This window comes from Lactuca virosa, chromosome 3, assembly GCF_052849685.1.
Source record: "Lactuca virosa cultivar CGN04683 chromosome 3, Lactuca_virosa_CGN04683_v6, whole genome shotgun sequence".
Classification (NCBI taxonomy): Eukaryota; Viridiplantae; Streptophyta; class Magnoliopsida; order Asterales; family Asteraceae; genus Lactuca; species Lactuca virosa.
The window spans coordinates 311,847,813-311,870,415 of NC_136428.1; the positions used below are offsets into that span (position 1 = coordinate 311,847,813).

The 22,603-nt window shown below is 35.6% G+C and overlaps 2 long non-coding RNA genes across 2 annotated transcripts; both read right to left on the reverse strand.

The window, feature by feature from the left end:
• Positions 1-751: 751 nt before the first annotated feature.
• LOC145165540 (uncharacterized) lies at positions 752-2,776 on the reverse strand. The gene is made up of 2 exons (XR_013740108.1): positions 2,706-2,776; positions 752-910 (listed from the first exon to the last, which is right to left on the reverse strand). It is a non-coding gene; the product is annotated as an uncharacterized LOC145165540 (long non-coding RNA).
• Positions 2,777-7,556: 4,780 nt separating this feature from the next.
• On the reverse strand, positions 7,557-9,581 carry LOC145165541 (uncharacterized). Its single transcript, XR_013740109.1, has 2 exons — positions 9,511-9,581; positions 7,557-7,715 (listed from the first exon to the last, which is right to left on the reverse strand). It is a non-coding gene; the product is annotated as an uncharacterized LOC145165541 (long non-coding RNA).
• Positions 9,582-22,603: the final 13,022 nt, after the last annotated feature.

Sequence of the window (22,603 nt, forward strand, 5' to 3'; positions counted from 1 at the left end):
TCAGCTTCTTTTATTAAAAGAATAAAGAGCGAGAGTGGGATGATGCGTGTAATACATTCTGGTACAAAATGTACCTGTTGGCAAAAAGTGTCAAAGTTTTATCAGTGCATGGCTAATACATTGAATAATCAACTTCTTTAATAGAAGTTTTGTCGAGAGATAATGGGTAGGTGAGTGTAATATATGACGGGACATGATATACCCATCAGTAGGGCTGTAAACGAACCGAACGTTCAGCGAACTGTTCGTGAACCATTCGGCAAGAAGTTCGCTTATGTTTGTTTATTTAATAAATGAACGAACATAAACACAAATTCTCGTTCTTTTAGTTAAACGAACGAACATGAACAATGGTCTCGTTCGTTCAATTATGTTCGTGAACGTTCGTTTATGTTGTTCGTTTACGTTTGTTTATGTTCGTTCATTAAAATTCCTTTTTTGTTCATATATGCTTTATTGTATTTGATCACATTACTATATTATATGTTCATTTATATTTATATATGTTCAAAATATGTTTGTTTATCTTTGTTCATTTATGTTCATTCGTTTATGTTCGTTTAGCATGTTCACGAACATAAACAAGCGAGCATGAACAATGCAATTTATTAAACGAATGAACATGAACAAGAAAACCCGTTCGTTTATCCATTTGTGTTCGTTCATGTCACACCCCCAAACCAAGGATGGCGGAAACGTCCGGGGGTGGAGGACTTCATGTATAGTATCATAACAACAATTGTAATAGTAATTCAAGCAAACACAACCAACATATATATAATTGAAAAAGTTACATCATTGTATGAATTACATGTTTACGAATCAATTACAATATGTTGACAAAATATGAAATAGTAGACGCCTTAGCGTCCCATCCTCAAAAGCACTTGATTACCTGTTTAATGATTTCCTGAGAATACAAGTTGTTTGAAAAAGTGTCAACACAAAGGTTGGTGAGTTCATAAGCTTTTGTTTGGTATTATTAAAAGCCTTTCGTTTGTGAAAGTAGTATTTGTGTTAGAAAATCCAATATTTTCCTTAATGTGTAAATGTAGTCTTAAAACCCAAAGACCGAAATGTACAAGTAATTTGTCATATTTATAGTAAAACAATGCAAGTTTAAATCGACATAAACTCGTTAAATTTTAATGAAGTTCCCGTAGATTCCAATGTTTATTAATACTTTATGTGAGTTATTATAACCATGCTATGACCTAGTTGGCCTGAAACGACGTTCTTCAGGCGTCGGAAATGTTATGACATTTGTCACCCCAGACCTGCCGGTCTAGCTGTTGCATGCAGCTTAGATGTGGGTTTGTCAAACCCAATATAGATCTATACACAACTATCACGCTCTCTCTCAAGCAGACTCTGGTTACAATACAGGACTTAATGGTAATTTGAAGTAAATGTCTCACAAAGTCATTAACGGAATTACGTGTTATGAAAACTTGGTACCGTATGGCCGTACCTTGCTTAATGAAAATATCCTTTGTATAAATGTACCATATTTCAATGTATGTGCTATGTAATGTATCATAAACTATACCTATTATAGTTTATCAACCAAGGGTAGTACGTAGTAATGTATGCAAACTATATTTAAAATAGTTTATTAAATGTTTGAATGTATCGTTAACGGAAATACGTGTTATTAAAACTTGGTACCGTATGGCCGTACCTTGCTTAATGAAAATATCCTTTGTATAAATGTACCATTTTTAAATGTATGTGTTATATAATGTATCATAAACTATACCTATTATAGTTTATCAACCAAGGGTAGTACGTAGTAATGTATGCAAACTATATTTAAAATAGTTTATTAAATGTTTGAATGTATCGTTAACGGAAATACGTGTTATGAAAACTTGGTACCGTATGGCCGTACCTTGCTTAATGAAAATATCCTTTGTATAAATGTACCATTTTTAAATGTATGTGTTATGTAATGTATCATAAACTATACCTATTATAGTTTATCAACCAAGGGTAGTACGTAGTAATGTATGCAAACTATATTTAAAATAGTTTATTAAATGTTTGAATATATCGGTTGTACTTTGATTATAATCACCTGTTATTCTTTATATTCAATATGTCCAAATCCATTTGTAAACTGATGTGTATCCATATATTAAGATAAAATGACATATATTGCAATAACATATAATCATATAAAGATATACACCTTGCTCAACATGTTACAAGGTGAAATGAAATTGACAGCAACTTTTTGTTGAAAACAGTTTCTGTTACTGTTTTTAGAAAATTTATAGAAAAATCATCAAAGCTCCAAATTCAAATCCGCAAATTTTGAGAGTTTGGAATATGAGTCTAGTTTGTTTGTAAAATTTATCAAGATTTTTAGTGATCTCTAACAGTGGTGAAAATGTCCATAATCACAGAGTGGTCCGGGTTTGCCTCTGAAATGATAGGCAGTTTTGTAAAAATCACCATAAATTGTAGAAATATCATATGGAGATGTGCAAGTAGCCATTTTAAAGCTAAGAGTTTGAACTACTTGCACCTGGAACAGTTTTGAAAACTAAAATATTTAAGTTGACCAAAACAGTCCGTGATCGAAGTTCATCTTTTCTGATGTAATCTAATAGAAAAAGTTTAATTGTGTTCTTGATGATTTTACTTGTATTCCCCCCCTTAAAACTTAAGAAAAACATGTAAATGTAGGGGTATGAACTCACCTTATGTGGTTTCAGTAGATGAAAGTGAGAGAGAGGACGTGTTCAACCCAAGAACACTAAGAAGATGTTTTGATGATTCGAGAATCTAACACCGAATAAGATGGAACTTGTGTAAGATATCAATGATTTGAGTAGAATGGAGTTTAATAATTATGTGAATGATGAAGATACTTACTAATTGAAGAAAGAAATCCCTGGAGAAAGCCTTGAAGTTCTTGAAGTTGAGAGAAAAGATGAGAGAATTTTGGAGAGTGTTCTTGGTTGCTAAGTGTAGAATGAAAGAATTTTATGGAGAATGAGGAGAGAGGATCAATCCTCCAGCTCTTAGAACGTGGGAAGAGCTGGAAATTGGGTGTAAAGGTCCACTAAGGAGACAAGGGGTAGTGGGAAAGAGTGGCTAATCATAGAGTGAGGTGGTGGTGGTTTGCTTTTGCCATAAATTAAGGAAAAGCAAATATTCCCTCAATAATTAGTTCAACCACTAATTCTTTTAATATATTTTATAAAAACCCTGGAGATTTATATATTTTGGGGCCTTAGTTTATAAAATAAAGTTTTGGGTGAAAATCCCACGTTAAAATAATGAAAAACGGAGTTAAAACGAAGTCGTAGTCGAAAACCGGGAGAAAAAGCTGAATCTGCGAAGTTGCTCGGTCCTGGGCCGAGGTTCGGACCTGAGGCTTCGGTCCGAGGCTTCGGTCCTGAGGCTTCGGTCCGAGGCTTCGGTCCTGAGCACTTCGGATGCGAGGCTTCGGTCCTGAAGCTTCGGTTTTGGGTCCTTAAGGCTATTTTACCCGTTTTTACCCCGTTTCAAGTGGTTTTTGACCCGGTTAAGGGTCGTGATGACCCGAATGATTACAAAAAGTTAAAGGAACTTTTGAGAGAGATTTGGGAGAGATTTCTAATAGAGAGAGATTGAGTGAAAGAGATTGAGAGAGAGTTCTTTTGAGACCTTTTTGAGTGTTTGGCTTTGAAACGCAAGGTCCGTAAACCCCGTTAAGCCATGATTTAGTGTCCTACATAATCCCGATGATTGTGTAATAGTGTTTTATCGCTTTGGTTCGTTGTTTAGCACTGTTAAGGCTAAGGAAAATCAAACACATGAATTTTCGAAATGATGTTTTCTCATTAAAATAGCGAATTGTACAGTGATTACATAACGTAAACCCTAACATACAAGGGTTATTGGAGTTGACCGGTTTGACTTGTTGACTTTGTTTGACTTTGACTTGACCGAAATTTGACGGTTGTCACATCATCCCCCCGTTAGAAGGAATTTTGTCCCAAAATTTGCATTTGACTGGGACATCAAGAGTTTGGGAAAAGATGTGGGTATTTTTGTTTCATTTGATCTTCGCGTTCCCAGGTGAACTCAGGCCCTCGTTTAGCGTTCCAACGGACCTTCACGATGGGAATACGACTTTGTTTTCGTTCGTTTGATTTCCCGATCCATGATTTTGACTGGTTCCTCCACGAAGTGGAGATTTTTGTTAACTTCGATTTCGTCGAGTGGTATTACGAGGGTCTCGTCGGATAGATTTTGTTAATCATATTTTTTTTTGGGTAAAAAAAAATAAAGTTTTATTAGTTACCTATAGCGACGACTTGTCGTCACCACCGGTTTAATCTATTACGATGACTTGTTGTCGCTATAGGTTTTTAACAAGAGCCAACGACATACCTATAGCGACACACAAGTCATAATTTGCATGTGTGAAGACTTGGAGTACTTTCTAACTGGTTCATGTGTGAAGGCTTGGAGTACTTTCTAACTGGTTCATGTGTGAAGACTTGGAGTACTTTCTAATGAAAACTGTGCTACTGGGGAAATTGGAAACTGGAACGTAGCTTCAAAGTCAAGAATATGCATTAGGCATGTGATGCATTAAATGCATGAGGCACACAAGTCATAATTTGCAGCAACATATCCGTATATGTGTGTGAATTGAAGAAGAAGGTTACGGCTCAAAGAATATATATATATTCATTTTCTCTTCATTTGTTAGATACACAATAACCATAACATCATAGACTATATATATTCCATTTCATTTGTAATTTTCACTAGTTTATATTCCGCAAGTGTTACCGAAATCATTTATCAATTTTTCAGAAGTGCTTAACTTGTTTTGTTGCATTCCCAACAATTTGCTTATTAATTACTTCTCCCACTTTACTTATATAAATCATCACATTCTTACCGCGACTTTTAACTTCTCCCTCACAAATGGATCCACCTGCAGATCATCAAAACCCCATAGATGACCTCGATTGGTTTCAGTACTTTGATCATCAAGATCTTTTCAGGTATATATAAACGTCACTCATTACACCATCTTACGCATAGAAAAGTGATTTTGTCGACATTGATCAAAACATGGTTTGGATTTGTAGTGATCAAAAAGAGTATTTCATCGTGTTGGATTAGATTATCTTGAGTTTTTTTTTTTTTTTTTTTGGATATTTGCAGTGGTGACATGCTCAACCATCATGATTACGAGTTGTCGGAAAAATTGCATGAAGGGCTCGATCAGAACGTTTTCACAGTACTTAACAAGGATCAAAACATCATTTCTAGAAATGAGTTTCACGATCTTGATCCCCTTGAAGATATAAGCTTATGGGATTGTTGGGAGGATGGTAATTTACCATTGGTTAGTTTCAGTGAAGACTATAAATCCGGTGGTGAGGCTACATGTAGTGCTAGTGCTGTCACCACTGATCACGGTGGCCGGAAGGTAACAAAGAGATTGAGACCATTGGAGTTTGAAGAGATAGAGAAGTACTTTGAGATACCGATAATCATGGCAGCAAAGGAACTAGGGATAAGTTTAACAGTGTTGAAGAAAAGATGCAGAGAGTTAAACATAAACAGATGGCCTCATAGAAAACTTAAGAGCCTTCAATCCCTCTTTGAAAATGCCAATGTAAATTATGATAATAACCTTCTATACATTACTCATGCACTTGGTAACCAAAGTAGTTTTGGTATTTTCTAAAATTTTAATCGTTAGCTTCTTTATAACTAAACATAGGTCCTAGGCATATGCCACATCAAATCAATTGATTTACTACGATCTCCTGATTTATATTTATATAAACTTAACTCATTGTAAATTTTGTGAACTCACATGAAAAATATATTGTATCTACCTTTAAAAAATTAGGAGTTGGGATTAAACGAGGAGATAGAGACGTTAGAAGGGCACAAGAAGATGATGGAGAAATTGCCAGGTATGGAATTGACAGAAAGAACAAAGAAGCTTAGGCAAGCTTGCTTCAAAGCTATTTATAAGAAGAGAGGACTTAACAATCCTTAGCCATTTTGTTATCATTAGTGGATTTTAATCTACATTGTATGTGTTTTTCTCTTGATAGTTTGATACTCTTTTTTTTTTGTTTCATTTTATGTATTTGTCTATTGATTTTTAATGCAGAAAATTTTGTATAATTTGGGTATTATAGTTTGTATTATGTATTTAGCCATATTTTAGATTGCCGACACGACTACGCCGACGACTCTATACCAGAGGTCTATATAAATAGACTTATGAATTTAGTAAGAATAACTTGATTATAATCTTGTGATTTGTTCCATGTCTGATCCACTCCTAAGATTCTCTTGACATGCCCCCAGTTATGTGTAATTAAAATTTTATTAGACTGTTGATCCTAATGAGTCTACCCTAAGTCCACAACCAAACAAGGAACAGGTCCTAAGGCGGACTCACCATTTCTAGGTCAATCATTCCTTAATTACACATAACTTCGAGGTACACCTAAAGAATCTTAGAGTTACCAGTTGTAAATTGTTTGTAATACCAAGTAGTGAGATTCAATGAAATAAAATGCATGCCTATTTCATTGATAAACCTTTTAGTAAATATCCTTACCATTTATATACACATGTATATTTTCGCACTTTAGTGAACTATTCTTGGTGTTTCTGTTAACGTCTTGGAGATGGAGTTATGGTAGTGGGTAGAAGTAGGTTTTGTACGGGCGTTAAAGTTTACACATCATGTTGCTCCTGCGAGAATAGGGGTAGAAGAGATAATTAATAGACGCCTAATCCTATAATTACTTATAGGGGTGATCCTTATTAGTTACGTCTATAATCACGTAGTGCATATCAGTTATACATAATTTGAGATAGAATAGACTTTCGAATAAATGACTCTACTCTAAGTCCACAACCAAACAAGGAACAGGAAGTAGAGCAATAGTCATAGATTCTGAGTCTATAATATCTTTAATTATGTATAACCTTGGCGTATGCACTCAGTTATCATAGGCCTACTAATAGAGGTCTTTAGTTTTCACATAAGTTGGTTATAGTATCACCAAATACTCCTATAGTATTTTTAGCTGTTTAGATTCGATTCTTAAAGTATTCTCTGTAGGGTGTAGTTAGGTTGATAGATTTGTTGCCCATTATGACTATCCCCCAGTATATGCAAGTCACTCCTCGGACAGATATAGTTGATCAGGCTATATCCTTCCCAGACTTGATTTACATATACCAAGGCATACCCATAATGTACAACTCCTCTTCTTTTATTTTATGTTCTTCTAGTTATGACAATATATGAGCATGTATGCATGTATTTATACTTTTAATAAAAAAATCATTTATTTTCTAAAAGTATATTTATTTGAAAAATGCACAAATCAGAGACTATTAGTCCCAATTGTGTTTATAGTTTGTATATCTTATGTGGTTTGATATACTTAATTCACTATAAACTGTGCTCTGATACCAATCTGTCACACCCCCAAACCAAGGATGGCGGAAACGTCCGGGGGTGGAGGACTTCATGTATAGTATCATAACAACAATTGTAATAGTAATTCAAGCAAACACAACCAACATATATATAATTGAAAAAGTTACATCATTGTATGAATTACATGTTTACGAATCAATTACAATATGTTGACAAAATATGAAATAGTAGACGCCTTAGCGTCCCATCCTCAAAAGCACTTGATTACCTGTTTAATGATTTCCTGAGAATACAAGTTGTTTGAAAAAGTGTCAACACAAAGGTTGGTGAGTTCATAAGCTTTTGTTTGGTATTATTAAAAGCCTTTCGTTTGTGAAAGTAGTATTTGTGTTAGAAAATCCAATATTTTCCTTAATGTGTAAATGTAGTCTTAAAACCCAAAGACCGAAATGTACAAGTAATTTGTCATATTTATAGTAAAACAATGCAAGTTTAAATCGACATAAACTCGTTAAATTTTAATGAAGTTCCCGTAAATTCCAATGTTTATTAATACTTTATGTGAGTTATTATAACCATGCTATGACCTAGTTGGCCTGAAACGACGTTCTTCAGGCGTCGGAAATGTTATGACATTTGTCACCCCAGACCTGCCGGTCTAGCTGTTGCATGCAGCTTAGATGTGGGTTTGTCAAACCCAATATAGATCTATACACAACTATCACGCTCTCCCTCAAGGAGACTCTGGTTACAATACAGGACTTAATGGTAATTTGAAGTAAATGTCTCACAAAGTCATTAACGGAATTACGTGTTATGAAAACTTGGTACCGTATGGCCGTACCTTGCTTAATGAAAATATCCTTTGTATAAATGTACCCTATTTCAATGTATGTGCTATGTAATGTATCATAAACTATACCTATTATAGTTTATCAACCAAGGGTAGTACGTAGTAATGTATGCAAACTATATTTAAAATAGTTTATTAAATGTTTGAATGTATCGTTAACGGAAATACGTGTTATTAAAACTTGGTACCGTATGGCCGTACCTTGCTTAATGAAAATATCCTTTGTATAAATGTACCATTTTTAAATGTATGTGTTATGTAATGTATCATAAACTATACCTATTATAGTTTATCAACCAAGGGTAGTACGTAGTAATGTATGCAAACTATATTTAAAATAGTTTATTAAATGTTTGAATGTATCGTTAACGGAAATACGTGTTATGAAAACTTGGTACCGTATGGCCGTACCTTGCTTAATGAAAATATCCTTTGTATAAATGTACCATTTTTAAATGTATGTGTTATGTAATGTATCATAAACTATACCTATTATAGTTTATCAACCAAGGGTAGTACGTAGTAATGTATGCAAACTATATTTAAAATAGTTTATTAAATGTTTGAATATATCGGTTGTACTTTGATTATAATCACTTGTTATTCTTTATATTCAATATGTCCAAATCCATTTGTAAACTGATGTGTGTCCATATATTAAGATAAAATGACATATATTGCAATAACATATAATCATATAAAGATATACACCTTGCTCAACATGTTACAAGGTGAAATGAAATTGACAGCAACTTTTTGTTGAAAACAGTTTCTGTTACTGTTTTTAGAAAATTTATAGAAAAATCATCAAAGCTCCAAATTCAAATCCGCAAATTTTGAGAGTTTGGAATATGAGTCTAGTTTGTTTGTAAAATTTATCAAGATTTTTAGTGATCTCTAACAGAGGTGAAAATGTCCATAATCACAGAGTGGTCCGGGTTTGCCTCTGAAATGATAGGCAGTTTTGTAAAAATCACCATAAATTGTAGAAATATCATATGGAGATGTGCAAGTAGCCATTTTAAAGCTAAGAGTTTGAACTACTTGCACCTGGAACAGTTTTGAAAACTAAAATATTTAAGTTGACCAAAACAGTCCGTGATCGAAGTTCATCTTTTCTGATGTAATCTGATAGAAAAAGTTTAATTGTGTTCTTGATGATTTTACTTGTATTCCCCCCCTTAAAACTTAAGAAAAACATGTAAATGTAGGGGTATGAACTCACCTTATGTGGTTTCAGTAGATGAAAGTGAGAGAGAGGACGTGTTCAACCCAAGAACACTAAGAAGATGTTTTGATGATTCGAGAATCTAACACCGAATAAGATGGAACTTGTGTAAGATATCAATGATTTGAGTAGAATGGAGTTTAATAATTATGTGAATGATGAAGATACTTACTAATTGAAGAAAGAAATCCCTGGAGAAAGCCTTGAAGTTCTTGAAGTTGAGAGAAAAGATGAGAGAATTTTGGAGAGTGTTCTTGGTTGCTAAGTGTAGAATGAAAGAATTTTATGGAGAATGAGGAGAGAGGATCAATCCTCCAGCTCTTAGAACGTGGGAAGAGCTGGAAATTGGGTGTAAAGGTCCACTAAGGAGACAAGGGGTAGTGGGAAAGAGTGGCTAATCATAGAGTGAGGTGGTGGTGGTTTGCTTTTGCCATAAATTAAGGAAAAGCAAATATTCCCTCAATAATTAGTTCAACCACTAATTCTTTTAATATATTTTATAAAAACCCTGGAGATTTATATATTTTGGGGCCTTAGTTTATAAAATAAAGTTTTGGGTGAAAATCCCACGTTAAAATAATGAAAAACGGAGTTAAAACGAAGTCGTAGTCGAAAACCGGGAGAAAAAGCTGAATCTGCGAAGTTGCTCGGTCCTGGGCCGAGGTTCGGACCTGAGGCTTCGGTCCGAGGCTTCGGTCCTGAGGCTTCGGTCCGAGGCTTCGGTCCTGAGCACTTCGGATGCGAGGCTTCGGTCCTGAAGCTTCGGTTTTGGGTCCTTAAGGCTATTTTACCCGTTTTTACCCCGTTTCAAGTGGTTTTTGACCCGGTTAAGGGTCGTGATGACCCGAATGATTACAAAAAGTTAAAGGAACTTTTGAGAGAGATTTGGGAGAGATTTCTAATAGAGAGAGATTGAGTGAAAGAGATTGAGAGAGAGTTCTTTTGAGACCTTTTTGAGTGTTTGGCTTTGAAACGCAAGGTCCGTAAACCCCGTTAAGCCATGATTTAGTGTCCTACATAATCCCGATGATTGTGCAATAGTGTTTTATCGCTTTGGTTCGTTGTTTAGCACTGTTAAGGCTAAGGAAAATCAAACACATGAATTTTCGAAATGATGTTTTCTCATTAAAATAGCGAATTGTACAGTGATTACATAACGTAAACCCTAACATACAAGGGTTATTGGAGTTGACCGGTTTGACTTGTTGACTTTGTTTGACTTTGACTTGACCGAAATTTGACGGTTGTCACAGTTCATTTGTTCGGTTAACTTAAACGAACGAATATGAACAAGCCTCGTTCGTGTTCGTTCGGTTCGTTTACATCCCTACCCATCGGCATAGAATTTTCGAATTCTCATCAGCGTCTGGTTTCATACGCTGAATCATAAAATTCTAAAGAAGAAATTAAGGCAAGAATAGATTGGTATGTGTGATAAGCTACGGTACATAGCCTAACCATCGGCACAAACTTTTCAAGCTCTCATCTGCGTATGGTATGTTACGCTGAATCATAAGGCTTTTAAGAAAAATTTAAGGGCAAGAAGGGATTAGTGTGTGTGCTAGCCTACGGTACATAAACTAAATCGGCACAGAGTTTGAAACTTTTATCAGTGTGTGGTATATCACAGTGAATCGTTAAGTTTTATAAAGAATAGTATAAGCATAGAATGGATTGTTTGAATCACACTGAGATGCAATTAGCGTGAATCATAACCAATGTAAACTTATCAACAAGAAGTGGTTTATATTCTGTATCATGAAGTTAAGTTGCACTCTAGAATTTAAAATTCACCATCAATTCAGTTAATATGATACAAGATAATAAAATAATGAAAAATAAAATAGTAATATGAGAATAAAACAAAAAAGTTAGTCAAGCAAGGTAGTTTTTTAAAAGGAGAAATATGTGCAGCTTTTTCAGAAATGAAGTAAAGACCCAATTTAGCAGATCTTTTGAATTTAAAGGCCATAAATGAGTTTCCTTTTCCGAGATGTCTCCCCACTAATATTGTCTATAAAAGAATACATAGTCAAGAACACATGCATCAGCATAAAACACAATTCACACAAATAATGAGATAGGATCCTTTAATCGTTGAAGTATTGCAGATAGATTCCAAGCTTCATGGTCACCAAGAATAAGAGAAGAACAAAAACCAGTCTTTGTAACCAACTAGTTAATGGGATCCAGTATATGTAACCTTCGATTTATGAGAGTCACCAAGACAAAACTCTAAGGTTCCATTCATTTCGATTCGTGATAGAAGTGATGAGGAGCATTGTCTTGTTAAAGAGGTCTTTGAAACTCTGATGGGAATTGGTGTAGCAGTGAGAGCGTCTATGGAAATTTGACGTGCCATGTTATCTAGCTTCACTTCATCCCATTGAAACTGAGATAGGATGTCAGAGAAAGAAGAGATATGTGTCTAGAAGAACAAGTTCAAACACATTTCTCTCCTATATGGACTCATCGGCAAGATGCTTCATGTCAATCAGCGTGATCATCATCGTCAGGGAGAGAGAAGTTGGCGCTGAAGAGAAGATGCAGAGCCAACTTCAATCAGCTATACTCAGAAGATGTTGCCCCGAATGAATGCCATATTGATCCTTTCCAAAGAAACAAATCAGTTAAGATCATTATCGAGATGAAGGCAGAGGATTGTGACAACCCGAAATTTCTAACTTATACATTCTTCATTTTTATCAAAGTTAGCCTCGTTTTGCTATTTTGTAATAAAGTTTTGGGTCTATATAAGTGCTTTAGGCTTAATATAATCAAGATATGAGTCTTAGGGAGGGTTAGAATGTATGTAGCATCACAAAATCGGGCCAAACACACCATGCAAGGTGTGTGCGGCCGCACACCCGAGTGTGCGGCCAGCCAGCCGCACACAGCCAACCGCACACCCTCCTAGCCTCACACTCCAGCCTATATAAAGGACCCTAAGTCAACCATACACCCTTTTTCACACTCCTTCAAAGCTGGAACATTTTCTCTCAAGAGTTCTTCACGTTTTCCTCTCCAATCATCAAAACAAGTAAGTAAACATCCTTAGATCATTACTACAACACATTTGAAAGCCTTTTCCTCGAGTTTGATCCATGAAATCATCATTCTAGATGATCTTCATGTGTGTACGGCCGCACACACATCATGTGTGACCGCACACACATCTTTTGGTCCTAAAATGGGCTTAAACACCCATCCAAGCTTAGCATCGACCAAAACACCTTCTTAAGATCATCCCCAGGCCTTAGAAAATCAATTTGGACACATTTGTATGGGGTGTATGGCCGCACACAGGCCTGGCCGCACACACCTGGCCGCACACGCCATGTGCAACCGCACACACCCTTTTAAGGGTCCAAAATGACAACAAACCCCCAATCCGGTTAAGCAATGGTCAAAACACCTTTACTAGAACATCCCAAAGGCTTGGAACCACGTTTTTGACACACTCCATAGTGAGTGTGCGGCCACACACAGGCTTGACCGCACACTCTGGCCGCACACACACACAAAAATTCATACTTTTGTGGCCTTACACCCCAATATAGGGCCCTACACTCCTTATGTGCAACCATATGAGTTGGTAACACTTAATTCTAAGTGTTTTTATGTCCTTAAGACATGTCCCTATCACCATTAGTGGTTATATCTACTAATGTATTCACATATATGTAATTATATGTTAAATAGGATCCGTTTGTGCTCGAAACTCCGTTTGACACCCAACAATCCTATATCGATCTTCCATTCGAGTTACTCACTGCAGGTGAGTTCATACCCCTGAGTTAACCTTTTAAATGATTTTAAATGATTTAATGGGGGGGGGGAATACAAGTTGAACACTTCTAGTTATTGCTTTAATCACATGTGATTAATAACCAGAACAAACCGGAAGATTTGCTATTACTTTCAAATTGCTATCAAACTTATGGATTTTCAAGCTTTCCAACCTTCTATTAAACTCTTATGATGATAAAACAGTTTTCAAACTCTTTTATACTTGTAATATTTCCACATCCATATCTACACCAGTATATTTATATAAGTAAGACTTGAAGGACTTAGGACTGATAGCTCACCTTATTTCCTGTTCCTTGTCTGGTTGTGGACCTAGGGTACCCTGCTATTTGTCCGAATGTCGTTTAATTCTTAGTTATATATCATGTATATATGTGTTGGATATAAAGGCTTTTCACTTCAGTTTAGTACCTTTGTGTAACAAAGGCATCCAAACAACCTTGCTATTTAACTATTATAGGTATAGTTAAGGGACTACTACTCACTACTATTATTACAATGACCCATACAAGAGTCAATACATTTATGAGTCACTACTTAAGTACTACATTGAGTAAGAGGACATAATATACACTATACGAGAGAACATACTATACACTATACAAGAGAACATACTATACACTATACAAGAGAACATACTATACACTATACAAACATTAAATACTAAAACAGAATGTGACATACTACTTCTCGATACGACACTTCATTGTGCTATCACCGTGTAACCAGAGTCCCCTGGAGGGAGAGCGAGCATTATGTGTATAGATCTATATGGGACAGACACTCCCACATCCTGACTGCTAGCTACAGTCCGAGCCGTTAAGGCCAGGGGTGACAAAAATGTCACCATACTACGTGTGACCTGGAGGGTCATCAGTTATTCAGCCGTCGATCAGCATGGTTACATACGAGTTCACATTCAAACCTTAAATTAACTAAATAAGGATTTAAGGCAAAAATGGACTTTTCGAGGCGTATCGCCTGGAGTCTACATATTTTACTTGGAACTTTTCGAGGCGTACCGCCTGGAGTCTGCATATTTCTACTTTAGGCTTTTCGAGGCGTATTGTTCATTCAGTACCACGTGGAGTCTGTATTTTCATTACTTTGTGACTTTGTCACAGACTCGTTTCAGTAAACTATATTTTTATACTAATAGTTTTCATTGGGGAAAAACCCTTACATTTACGAAAGAATAAACACACAACCAATCGGGTCTTGGTAGAAGACTACTTTTTACTAGGAAACATAGGGTTTTCTAGCGAGCATATTATTTCCAAAACATTTGAAAATCAATTACTACACTACATTGTTACTAACATTTTTATACACGCAATGACACTAAATGCTTATGAACTCACCAGCTTTATGCTGATAAACTCTTTCAAAATAACTTGTATTCTCAGGTCATCAGTAGACAGGTACAGATGAAGCTTTTGAGAAGATGGAGCATACAAGACCCATCTTTTATTTTGATTATACTTTTGGTGTCTTACAAACTATACAGAACACGCTTGTATTACAATTATTATATTAATGCAATGGATGTTGTTGCTTGTCTTTACTATTATGCATTGTTGTGATACTGTACATGACGTCCTCCACCCCAGAACGTTTCCGCCGTTCTTGGTTTTGGGGTGTGACAAGGATCCTGAGACATACAGAGTGAGAGAGAAGAACATACATAGGCAATGTTAGTAGTACAATATTAAATGTATGCTCCTTTGGTAAAAAGGTTTAGAAAGAATGTTTGAACCACAAAAAAAGTTTTATAATAAAACAAAAATCAGCAGCGTATGTTCAAAAATTTAAGTAGCAAAAAAAGTAATGTATAGTCATAAAGTAGCGTTGTCCAACACATATATAATTATATCATGTAAATGTTATTGTCCCTGAGTGTAGTGAGCACAACTTTGTTCTTTAATTAGATGACCTTTCCTTCATTGCGGTCAAAAAGAACTTTGTAACCATCATCACATAGTTGATTGATAGAGATTCGATTGTTTTGAAGGCCCTTCACATAGAACCCATCCTTCAGCGTGATAGATCTATACTTAATTGTTACCACGCCCTTGACTGTACTTTCACTGTTATCTCTACAGTAACAATGGTACCATCTTTCTGCATAAAATATATTAAGAGGAACTTGAGACCAGTCATGTGTCTAGAGCATCCACTGTCTAGGAACCACGAATGCTACAGATCCTGACGAGTAAATTAGACATTCAAGTTTTTCATCTTTGATTCTTTGACAGCTTGAAAGGTATCAACGTCACACCTGTAGGAACGACTATCATGGACACCATTTACAAGAGCCATAAGACCTTTAACATTTAACCCTTCATCTTCAAATGTCTTCTCTTCTTCAATCCATTCCTCAGATTCCTACTGCTTTGCAGTAAAGGCTTTTGGCAGAGGGATGTTCTCCTTCTTCATGTGGCCAAACAGCTTCATGTATAAGACTTCATAATTCCCCAGGCTTTGACATTCTTCTTTTACAATCCCTTGCAAAATGGACAGGACTTCCACAGTTAAAACAGTTACCTGAACTATTTTTCTATGAGTTGTGTATTCTCTTTGAACTACTTCCCTTGGACACAACTCTTCTGAATCCATTGGACCTGCTTTCTTCATAACGTTTAACTATAAGTGCATCACTAGCAACCAATTCATTGGTGATTTCATCATTACTCCCTTCACCCTGGTCAAAATCATCAGAGTCCCTGACAAGATTGGTTGCTTCTTTTCTTAAGACCAGGGCCACATACTTTTCCTTGTTGGAGTCCTTCATAATGTCCTTACGAAGAGCTTTAGTTTCTTCGTAATTTTGAAGATTTCCACACAAAGAATTGAGATCTATGAGGTTTATCTTTTCACTATTTTTAAGAACATCAGCATCATGTTCCTAGCTTTTCCTAAGAGAATCCAGGAACTTTAAAACCAACTGAGAGGAATGCTTGACAACTCCCAACCTGCTCATATCATTCACCAAATAAATAAACCTATTAAATGTTTGAGTTAGAGTCTCACCTTGCTGAGCAAAGAAATACTCATATCTTCGATTAAGAATGTTGATGGTTGTAGCTTGAACTTCAACAATGCCCTCAAAAGCCACAGTCAGCGTTGCCATAATCTCTTGAGCATATTCACATTTCTGAACTAGATTATATACATGATAGGGAAGAGAGTTTCCTATAGTTGCCCTTGCTTTCACATCAAGACTAATAAGTATTTTGCCCTTATCATCATAACAAGTCGTTGGCTTTTGTTTTAAGGAGCCAACGGGAGCATTGTTAGCCATAGATTGAAACATGGTAACGTATGGGCCTTTTTCTAAGATGTTAAGAATATCAAAGTACATGGCTTCAAGAACAACCATATCCTTTGATATCCACATGGAAAAGTTGTGTTCATCGAATGGAGGGATCCTGTTTAAGACATATAACTTCGGGTAAGAAGAAGAAGACATGATAACTAGACTGTAGCGTAAACTTGCTATCATACCAATTGAAGGTTTGCATCGATCGAATACACTCAAGTATGAATAACAAACAACAAACAAACATAGCAAAGATTAAAAAGAAAAATTGAAGAACGCTTATAATCACAAAGATACTTTCAATAAGAAAGAAGGGTTTTCACAAATAGAACGAGGTTACAAAGTCGGTCACCAAGACTTACATTAGGGTTTCACCCTAATGTTGATTATATACGATTACAATAACTAATATCCCACTATTAAGGGGATGTATACCTATCTAAGTAAAGGTCTGATCGTAATCAGTAAGATTACGGATCAGATATCTATTCTATATATACAACATATAACTGCCTAATATATAAAGATTACTTAGATTATGAAGTTCACGTTGATGCTGATAAACGCAGATTGGCACTAGCGCCGGTGGTCAGCTTGAATTGTTTGACTCATCAGATCATAAGGTGTGGCCTTACAGGTGTGTTATAGAATTATATGGCTCGTGTTGTGTTTTTTAAGTGATGAGAAGGATGCTGACTAAGTTTCTGTAAGTCAGTAGGATGATGGTTGAGTACCTTTAGGCCCATGTGGTGTTGGTCGTGAGTCTTTAGTCCAGTGATGGAATGATGGCAAGATTGATGTTGTTACATGACCTTATCGTTTTAGTGGTTAGATGGTGTCACGATCTATTGTGAACTAGTGATTGGATGACTAATATGGGTGGGACCCGATAGTCATTTGTTTGAGAATCTTAGGTCTCAGATCGTTAGTCTTATTGGCATAGTTGGGTGAAAGAATATTTTAGGGAGTAGGGAGGCCCAATGGCGAGCTGGTTTAAATAATGTGCATGCTAAAACTTTGTTTTGTTGGAAGTCATAGTTGTGCATCGGAAGTCGCTTGCTGAATGTTTGCATTTATGGACCCCTACTTGCTTGTGGGTTGTTCTGGGTATTGGTTCTGAAACTTCGATTCATGAAGTTCGTTGTAAATTTATGGAATGATTTGTTAATTGGTTGAATTTTTTGATTTATTTTTTAATATTTAAAAAACAAAATTAATTTAATAAAACATGTTTTTTTAGATAAAACCTATTTTTTTTATTAAACATAGCATTTAAAATTCTAAAAAACCATTAAAGAATAAATAACATTTAAAAACAAAAAAAAACTACATTTTTCCCCTAATTTATTTATCTTTGTTACCATCGTACATATGATCTGCCAAGTCTTCTCGAAGTTGTATGTGTTTTCGTGCGTCTTGAATATCAACGAATCTATCTAAAATATTTCAATGTCTCTGGTTGAAATTGCATCTATTTAGGTTCTGTAGCCAAGTACTCCACATATTTCGTCCTTTATCTTCAATCACCTTCTTATGCATTATGTTACATGCATACATAATATCTTGTAGAGTTTCTAACTGATATGGTTATGACGTATGTTCAACTATTTGTCATTTCGTCTTTAGAACTTCAAAAGCGTGTTCCACATCCTTGCATGCTCCTTCTTGTCTTCTCTTGAAAAATTGTTCTCTTGGTTCTACTATGGGTTGAAACGCCTTTACGAATGTGGAATATGTTGGATATATTCCATTCGTAAGGTAATACCCAAACTTATATTTGTTTCCATTCACTGTGAAAGGAGCATCTGGTGCCTTTCCGGGCAAAAGATCGTCGAATATTAGTGATTATTCAAGAACATTGACATCGTTGTTGGAACCCGCAACCCCAAAAAAGCATGCCAAATCCATAAATATTGGGAAACAACAACCGATAATACCAACGAAGGCGCTCCATTATAACTATTTGCATACTAGCCGTTCCATGCCACGGGACAATTTCTCCAGTTCCAGTGTGTGCAATCAATGCTTCCAAGCATACCCGAAAAACTTTTTCTTCATGTGTTACATATAGTTGTTTCATATCATTCAACGAAGGTGTCCGCAAATAAACGTCACCAAAGGTTTCTACAAAACCGCATGCCAATCTATACAACCTTTCTCTTGCAATTCTCTCAGACATTCTCATATAATCGTCAATAGAATCAAGTGACTCCCTCATAGCCATAAGCGTAATTGCTGCAACACATTTCTGCAAACCTGTGAGTCCTCGTTTACCTATAGCATCATATCTCATTTGGAAAAATTCATACCTAAAAATATATTTTAAATAATAGGTAAAAAAATGTATTTATTTTATCTAAAAGCTACATTTATAAATTACAAAACTTGAAAGAAATGATATCTACTTTCCAAGGCGTTGACTATTTGTACAAACATACTTTTTCGCAAACAAAACTTTCTTTTCAAATCGCTTGCCTAATAGACACAATTATCTGCAAAATAATCGTGAACTAGACGTTGGTGTCATTATTTGCGATATATGTTTAACATTGCACGTCTTGTTAGAAGAGGAAATGGATTTGGTTGTAGTAGCACGTTCGTGCAATACTGATACATCATAGAGACAAAGGTATCAACATCATCACCATCATTGTTAGACGGGTCGAACAAATCTATTTTTTTCTAACCGGGAAGTATTGAAATTTTTTAAAATATAAAAAAAGAAATGATGTGAATTAATTTGATATAGGTTGTATGTATTTATAGGTAAATAAAATTTAATTAATTAATTTTATTTAAAATGAATGTTAATTGGTCAAAGTCGCCTGAAAACATTCAAATTTGTCGCTCAAATACGTGTTACAATCGGTTACCGTGGCAATGTCGGACACCATAACTATAACACCTTGATCCATGTATTTTCTATTTTTGACCCTAAGTATGAAATTTATTACAAAATTGGTCCCAAGTAGCATTTAAATGAAAAGCGTGGGTCTGTGACGTACGTTGGGCGTATATGGCTGATGCCCAAACCCTAAATTTCTGGGTTTGGGCCTTATTTAAGCATCATTATCTCATTGAGACAGCTTCTTTCATCAGCCTCCATTGCTCACTTCGTCCCTTACAAACCCTAATCCATTTTGTGAACATCTTTAAGCTTTAGTGTATGTTTTTGGTGTTCCTAAAGGAAAAGAAGGAAAGAAAATCATCTTAGAAGCTCCAAGCATTTTGGATCCAGAAGTGTTTCACCCTCAAGCATATTTTGGAGGTATAAAGTCTGGCACTTCATGAGTTAATTGATTAGATCTTGTTAGCCTTGTGTTTATGTTCATTTTGGACCCATAAGCTTAGTGTTCATGAGTATGGATTACTCATAACAAAATAGTTGTCCTTTCAGGCGTTTTTAGGTGTTAGGAACCATAAAAATCTGATCTTGCCCCTTCTATTCCTTCCATGCAAGAATTGTGATGTCTTAATGGATCATTGAGTTAGCTCCCGTTTGATAGTTTCTGTCTGGGAAAGTGTTGTCTGGTAAAGTGTTGTCTGGGAAAGTTTTCTGACTGAGAAAGAAACCATGTTGTTTGATTGTACATCTGATTGACTGTGCTGAATGATGAAAAAAAGTAATAATTGAATAAAAAAGTTATTTAAAAAAAGTTATTTAAAAAAATTAATAATCCAATAATGAAAGAAAGAGGCGGGGTTTGGTGTATAATTGTCTTTCCAGCCCATTCAGCCGGAAAGATATGATTTTGGGGCTTTCTGGGAAAGACATATCTTACCGAGAAAGACCCCTTCTTTTGTGCAAATCAAACAGTCTTTCCGGTCCATTCAGCTAGAAAGATCTATTTGGACCTAGAAAGATGCGTATCAAACGGGGCCTTAGGGTTTTAGCTTTTAGGCTTTGTCTAGCCATGAAAAGTCATAAAGGTGGAAACTTTATGACTTAAGACGATGTTGTGAGTCTAGATATCAGTTTGGATGGAAAGGCCTTAAGGAATGAGCTCTTATTATGAAGATTGGAGTCAGACATAGTACGTTGGGCGTACCAATGGGTATGTTGCGCGTACTGCTTTAGAGACTTGTGGTTTTTGGTGGTTTGCGTTTACGCCTAGCGTAACAGCTGAGTACGCGGGGCATACTCAGCCAGTTGACCTTCCTTTGACTTTTTTGACTTGTGGACTTTGAGTTTGACTTGGGGTTTGACCAAAGTGACTTAGCGGCATTTTGGGTATTTTGAGGAGTAGTTTGAGACTATGTCATTGTTTGTTGTATTGTGACCTGTAGAGTCACCAGTTGGAGCTGTGATTTGTTTTTTGGACTGTGAGGTGAGTGCTCCTCACTGTACTTGTGGGTCGAAGGCACCAAGGCCGGCCCACTGGATTTTGTATCCCGGATTATTGGATTGTTGTTGTGTAGAGTATGTGCCAGATTGGTAGATCTATATGATTATCTGTGTTCACTGAGTATGGGTTAGATTGGTAGATCTGTATGATTACCTATGTTGTTGGTTATTGATTGTTATTGTAGATGTCGACATGTTATGGTTTGTTGGGTTGAGGAGGTCTTGCTTTGTGCTGAAGAACAAGACACCTGCGGCGGTCCGGATAAACTAAAGGTCTACGAGGTGATCCAGTCATGCTGAAGGCCCGGAGAGTGGTCCAGATAGGTTGTAGGCCCTGCGAGGCGGTCCATTCAGGCTGGAGGTTTATATATGCATGTTGTTATTAGTATTGGTTGTGTGTGGTACTTTAGGGGACTCACTAAGCTTTGGCTTACAGTTTAAGTTTTATGTTTCAAGTACTTTAGATGATCGGTGAAAAGTAAAGACGTGATCGTGCACATCTTTCTGATTTTTATTATATTTGATTTAGGATACCCTGATTCGTGATTATTACTTTTGGAAACTATGTTTGTAAAAACAATTATGGTTTTTGGTTGGAAATTAAAAATAAAAATTTTACTTTGATTTTTTGGGATGTTACAAGAATATTACCCTGAAGTGGTGTTCCTAGCCTTACCATGTCGTTGAGGGCACAGAAACACAGAAATACAACCCATACCATGTAGCCTTATGACTCATAAACATTATAAGTCTTTTTTGAATTTGTCCTTAAACGCACTTAGTCTTTTTGAATTTGTCCTTACATGCACTTAGTCTTTGTTATGATCTTAAACGGCATAACTCAAATGCTATTATACTACTAAATAAATTAATACAAATTGAAGGTTTTAATACCGAGTTTAAATTAAATTCTTGCTTATAGAGTTTGCAATGTATTGTGTCAATTAGCAAACTAAAATTTGAGTATATCATATTTCAATTATTTTTAAATGTGAAAAAGTTATAAAGACAAACAACTTATCAAACTGGTCAAATCGCACGCAAACCACATAAACCGTTCGCCCCAAAACCGCACCGCAAAACGCAGTTTAAAACTTTCACGGTGCGGTTTGCGGTTTCCAATAAACTCAAACAGCATATACGATATAGTTTGCGGTTTTGACTCTAAACTGCACCGCAAACACTCTTAATTCTAATCCTTTCTTTTTCTTTTTCTTTTTTTAAACAATCACAATTTAATCTACTTTTAAAATTATTCTTTGTTTTTTTTATTCCGATCAAAAGATTGACTTGTCTCTTTGTTAAATATTATAACAAAAATGTGTAAATACGATACCATAATCTTCATCACAAACGTTTTGACTTTCATAGATTTTATTCTAAATATTTTTTATAACTCCATAAGTAAGAAAATACACGATTACATCAATTTAGAATGTTATGATTTTTTTTAATATAAAACGAAATATAACATTATTCAGTTGCGAAGTCAGACTCGACTGCAACATCGAACCAAAGGGTAACCTTATTATTTAAAGGATTTCATGTTGGCACGTTGATGGAAGAATGGGAATGGTGGGCTTCACGTAACTTTTTATCAACCGGTATATATAACA